This window comes from Dendrobates tinctorius, unplaced genomic scaffold, assembly GCF_039654945.1.
Source record: "Dendrobates tinctorius isolate UK_male_01 unplaced genomic scaffold, ASM3965494v1 ptg000155l, whole genome shotgun sequence".
In the NCBI taxonomy this organism is placed as follows: Eukaryota; Metazoa; Chordata; class Amphibia; order Anura; family Dendrobatidae; genus Dendrobates; species Dendrobates tinctorius.
In genome coordinates, this window is record NW_027361822.1 from 21,884,777 (window position 1) to 21,890,776 (window position 6,000).

A 6,000-nucleotide genomic window follows, 5' to 3' on the forward strand; every position below is an offset into this window, starting at 1 on the left:
GGTATGGATCTCCCTTCATTTAATGTGCCATTATCCAAACCAGCTAATGCTGTGGCTGTGCTGGTTTGCCATGGGTCTTAACTGCCTATATTTATCATCTAAAATGCGAGGAGAATTGATCAAAGGTTCCCAAACTGCATAATTCCTGCCTGGAATTCCTCAATGTACATATGCTAATTTCTTACATGATAACGAAAACTTTATGCAGGTTATCTACTGGCAAACGATGCAGCATTTTCACTCATACATAATCGAGCAATATACAGTGGGGCAAAAAAGTATTTAGTCAGTCAGCAATAGTGCAAGTTCCACCACTTAAAAAGATGAGAGGCGTCTGTAATTTACATCATAGGTAGACCTCAACTATGGGAGACAAACTGAGAAAAAAAAATCCAGAAAATCACATTGTCTGTTTTTTTTTCATTTTATTTGCATATTATGGTGGAAAATAAGTATTTGGTCAGAAACAAGCAATCAAGATTTCTGGCTCTCACAGACCTGTAACTTCTTCTTTAAGAGTCTCCTCTTTCCTCCACTCATTACCTGTAGTAATGGCACCTGTTTAAACTTGTTATCAGTATAAAAAGACACCTGTGCACACCCTCAAACAGTCTGACTCCAAACTCCACTATGGTGAAGACCAAAGAGCTGTCAAAGGACACCAGAAACAAAATTGTAGCCCTGCACCAGGCTGGGAAGACTGAATCTGCAATAGCCAACCAGCTTGGAGTGAAGAAATCAACTGTGGGAGCAATAATTAGAAAATGGAAGACATACAAGACCACTGATAATCTCCCTCGATCTGGTGCTCCACGCAAAATCCCACCCCGTGGGGTCAGAATGATCACAAGAACGGTGAGCAAAAATCCCAGAACCACGCGGGGGGACCTAGTGAATGAACTGCAGAGAGCTGGGACCAATGTAACAAGGCCTACCATAAGTAACACACTACGCCACCATGGACTCAGATCCTGCAGTGCCAGACGTGTCCCACTGCTTAAGCCTGTACATGTCCGGGCCCGTCTGAAGTTTGCTAGAGAGCGTATGGATGATCCAGAGGAGTTTTGGGAGAATGTCCTATGGTCTGATGAAACCAAACTGGAACTGTTTGGTAGAAACACAACTTGTCGTGTTTGGAGGAAAAAGAATACTGAGTTGCATCCATCAAACACCATACCTACTGTAAAGCATGGTGGTGGAAACATCATGCTTTGGGGCTGTTTCTCTGCAAAGGGGCCAGGACGACTGATCCGGGTACATGAAAGAATGAATGGGGCCATGAATCGTGAGATTTTGAGTGCAAACCTCCTTCCATCAGCAAGGGCATTGAATATGAAACGTGGCTGGGTCTTTCAACATGACAATGATCCAAAGCACACCACCAGGGCAACGAAGGAGTGGCTTCGTAAGAAGCATTTCAAGGTCCTGGAGTGGCCTAGCCAGTCTCCAGATCTCAACCCTATAGAAAACCTTTGGAGGGAGTTGAAAGTCCGTGTTGCCAAGCGAAAAGCCAAAAACATCACTGCTCTAGAGGAGATCTGCATGGAGGAATGGGCCAACATACCAACAGTGTGTGGCAACCTTGTGAAGACTTACAGAAAACGTTTGACCTCTGTCATTGCCAACAAAGGATATATCACAAAGTATTGAGATGAAATTTTGTTTCTGACCAAATACTTATTTTCCACCATAATATAAAATGAAAAAAAAACAGACAATGTGATTTTCTGGATATTTTTTTTCTCAGTTTGTCTCCCATAGTTGAGGTCTACCTATGATGTAAATTACAGACGCCTCTCATCTTTTTAAGTGGTGGAACTTGCACTATTGCTGACTGACTAAATACTTTTTTGCCCCACTGTATTCTTTGCTCGGAAATATGGTCTCGCATAAGAAGGTGAAATTAGCTTCTGATAAGTGAGCCAGGTGAAAAAGTCCCAGTAAGCAGCATCTAGGGTCTAATGGCACTGTGGAACTCATGAGGTAATTTAGAAACTGAATAACTAGCTTAGAAGCCCTAGATGTGTGGGAAGTTCCACAGCACATGATGAAAGGTACCCGATGTTTAACCACATTTCAGCCAGATGTCTCTATATCAATGAGAGAAATGGGCTAGTCTCCTTTTTGAGACATATGCTCTATGTATACTATATACACTGATGAGTAAAAGGTTAACAATGTTTTGAACTTTTAACATTCAGGCTACATATCTCTCCATCCACTTCTGCTTTGATCGTGAGACTACCATCATTTTGTAGAAAATCATCTTGGCTATCTCATACTTAAATTTGACATGCAACTATTCAGCATATGATTAGTTATGCAGATTCTTATCTTGTAACTGCATTATTACGGTTTTCCTCCAGGTGGTGGAAAAATCTTTTTCTTCCTGTATGCTACTATCATGATCTCAGTGCGGGTTTGACTCGCACACGTGGGGTTAATGTCTGGAACCAGTACTGATGACTGGCATTTCTGGGGTTAAAGGTTGTGATCCCGGTGCAGGCTTACCTGCACACCTGGGGCCTATTATTGTGGCCTCTCCCTGGGTCTGGGAAAGCTTCTTATAGCCTCAGGACGCTCCTATCCCCGTCAGTTATACTTTCGCCCTTGGCATAGTATGGTGACCCCTGAGTGTGTTTTTGCTGTGTTCTGGTTGCTTGATAATCTGTGTATGACTCGGTCTGTTCTCTGGATATTGCTTTGGATTCTGCTTGGTACCTTCTATGTCTGTTTGGTTTTGACTGCTGCTTGGCCCTGACTATCCGCTCTGTCTCATCCTTGGTACGTTACGGCTATCTCTGTGTATGAACCCTGTTTTGCCTGACTCTGAGTAATTCTGTATAGTGTCTTTCCATCTCACTAAGCAGGACGTTAAGCCCCGCCCCCTTGCAGTCACATGACCGTAGGTCCCGTGTCTGCTTGCTAAACTTCAGCATCCACACGTCCTGTGCATCGGTACTTTCTGGCTGTACCTGACCCCGGTACCCCTACAGTGCGGGTGAGTCCCTGCTCAGCGGAGGCTGCACGCCAGCGCTGACAGGATCCTGACACTCAGGACATGCGCACTGGCTCAGTGAGCAAGTACAGTGCGGTGTTCCTGACATTATAACTGACCATTAAGTTTTTTTGTTTTTTTTCTCTGCTGAGAAATATGGATCCCATACAATCTCTTGCTGAGCAAATGAAAAATCTGAGTCAGATGTTTCAGGGTTTATCTCTGGAGCAGCAAGCTCTGGCTCGTTCTCAGCAGCAGGTTTCTGAGACAGTGCGGGGGGCTTTAGCTGCTGGGTCTCTGGGGGCTGGGGCGAGTGATGTTGTTTTGGTGTCCCCCAGAACCACCTGTTAAACTGCCTGATTTCTTTTCTGGGAACAAAAAGGAGTTCAGGGTCTTCATGGAGGGGTGCAAACTCTTCTTTAGTTTGAGGCCACGTTCCTCTGGGGACAAAAGTCAGAAGGTTGGGGTTATTATGTCTCTGTTAAGAGTGTCCCCACAAGCTTGGGCTTTCTTCCTTCCTCCCACTGCCCCTGAGAGAGTGTCTGTGAATACGTTTTTTGAGGCCCTTGGGCACATATATGATGAGCCGGACCGAGTGCGATTGGCAGAGGACATGGTGATGAGTGTCTGTCAGGGAAACACTCGGCTGAGTGGTTTTGCACAGAATTCCACCGCTGGGCCGCAGAGGTCTCTTGGGACGCCGCCGCACTCTGAGGACTCTTTCGCAGAGGCTTGTCCGAGTGGTTACAGGATGCTTTGGCATTACATCCCCCACCTAACTCTCTCGAGGACGCCATGACCCAGGCCGTCCGGATGGACCGCAGGCTGCGGGCCAGGGGGGTGATGCAGCTGGAGACTCCTTTGTTCCCTAGTGGAAAAGAGACTGTTTCTGTACCCATGGACGTAGGGGCTCTCTCCCTGAAGGAAAAGGAGAGACAACGCCGGAGAAAAGCAGTTATGCTTCTACTGTGGTAAAACGGGACATTGGAAAAGGGAGTGTCCTGATTGTCCATCCTCAACCTGGTCGATGGGAAACGACTAGGTCTGGGTAGTCAGCGGGGAGACTACTCAGACCCTCAGGTACCCTCTTCCTCGTTTTCTAAGGTGTTGCTTCATGTGGAACTGTTAGTGGACGATTGTTGTTTTCCCTCTACAGCTTTCGTGGACTGCGGATCATCCATCAATCTCATTAACTCCCAATTGGTCACACGCTGTAAGATAGGGACAGTTAGACATAGGGTGCCGTTACACCTAGCGATGCACCAGCGATCCAGACGATATGACGCGGTCAGGATCGCTGGTGCATCGCTAGGTGGTCGCTAGTGAGCTGCCACACAGGCAGATCTCACCAGCGACATAGCGGGGGTCGGGGATCGCTACTTACCTGTCAGACGCGGCGATGCTGGCGTCCTCCCGCCTGGCTCCACGCCTCGCCCGTCGGCGCCACAGGAAGCCCAGCAGGAAGTGGCCGACGAGAAACAGTCCAGGAGCTTCTCGCGCGACCAGCGATAATCAGCGGGGGAGCCGGTCGGAGGTAAGTATCACATGCAGCGATATCGTTAGCAATATCGTTGCAACGTCACAAAATCGGTGACTTTACAGCGATATTGCTAGCGATATCGCAGTGTGTAACGGGGGCTTTAAGGTTCCGATCAAAGTGGTGGCCATTGACTCCTCCCCCCTCACTAAAAATTCTCTTTGTCTGACTTGTTTTCACTCAAAGTGGGCGCTACCCATGTGGAAAAATTAAGTTGTTTGGTTCTGGACAATCTACCAGCAGGATTGGTGTTGGGCATGCCCTGGTTACAACGTCATAACCCAGTCATTAACTGGAAAACTGGGGAGATTGTTCAGTGGGGGTTTAATGATTCGATGTTATGTGATAAGTCTGCACTATTGGTTGAACCTGTATCTGTGTCATCTGTCGAGCTGGAAGGTATTCCAGAGTACCTGAAAGAATTCGAAGATGTGTTCTCTGAAAGCGAGGCCGAGACGCCACCACATAGACCCTTTGACTGCGCTATCGAGTTAGTCCCGGGGTCTAAATTGCCTAAAGCCTGTCTGTTTAATTTATCTGGCCCTGAGCGCTTGGCCATGAAAGATTACATTGCTGAGAGTCTTCGCAAAGGACACACATCCCTCAGTCTCACCTGTGGCGGCAGGGTTTTTTTTTCATTAAGAAAAAAGATGGTGGTTTACTTCCTTGCCTCGATTTTCATGAGCTGAACAAGATTACTGTACGAAATACGTACCCCCTTCCGTTGATTCCCGATTTGTGTAACCAACTTTCAGGGGCAAAATGGTTCTCCAAACTGGATCTTCGGGGGGCATATAATTTGATAAGGGTCCGGGAGGGGGATGAATGGAAAACCGCGCTCCTCACGACCGAGGGACTGTTTGAAAATTTAGTCATGCCGTTTGGTCTTACCAATGCCCCAGCCATATTTCAGAATTTCATCAATGTGGTATTCTCGGATCTCATTGGTCGTTTTGTTGCCATTTACTTAGACGATATTCTGATATACTCACACGACAGTCAATCTCATCTGAATCATGTACGAACCGTTCTCCAAAGACTGAGGGAAAGTCATCTGTATGCCAAATTGGAGAAATGTGTTTTTTGTTCAAGAATTGTCTTTTTTGGGATTGTGTCCTATGAGGGTTTTCGCATGGACCCCAAGAAGGTGCAGGCCATTGCGGATTGGGTGCAACCCCGAGACCTTAAGGGTCTTCAGCGCTTCTTGGGGTTCGCCAATTATTACCGCAAATTTATTCGGGGGTTTTCACAGGTGGTCAAACCACTCACAGATCTTACTTGTAAAGGTGCGGATGTGAGAAACGTCCTCGCTCGCAAAAGAGGCCTTTGCGACCCTGAAAAGAAGCTTTATGTCTGCTCCTGTGTTAGTACAGCCAGATCCGTCCAAACCATTCGTCGTGGAAGTGGACGCCTCTGAGGTGGGGGTGGGGGCGGTGTTGTCCCAAGGGCCTGCCACTCTAACCAA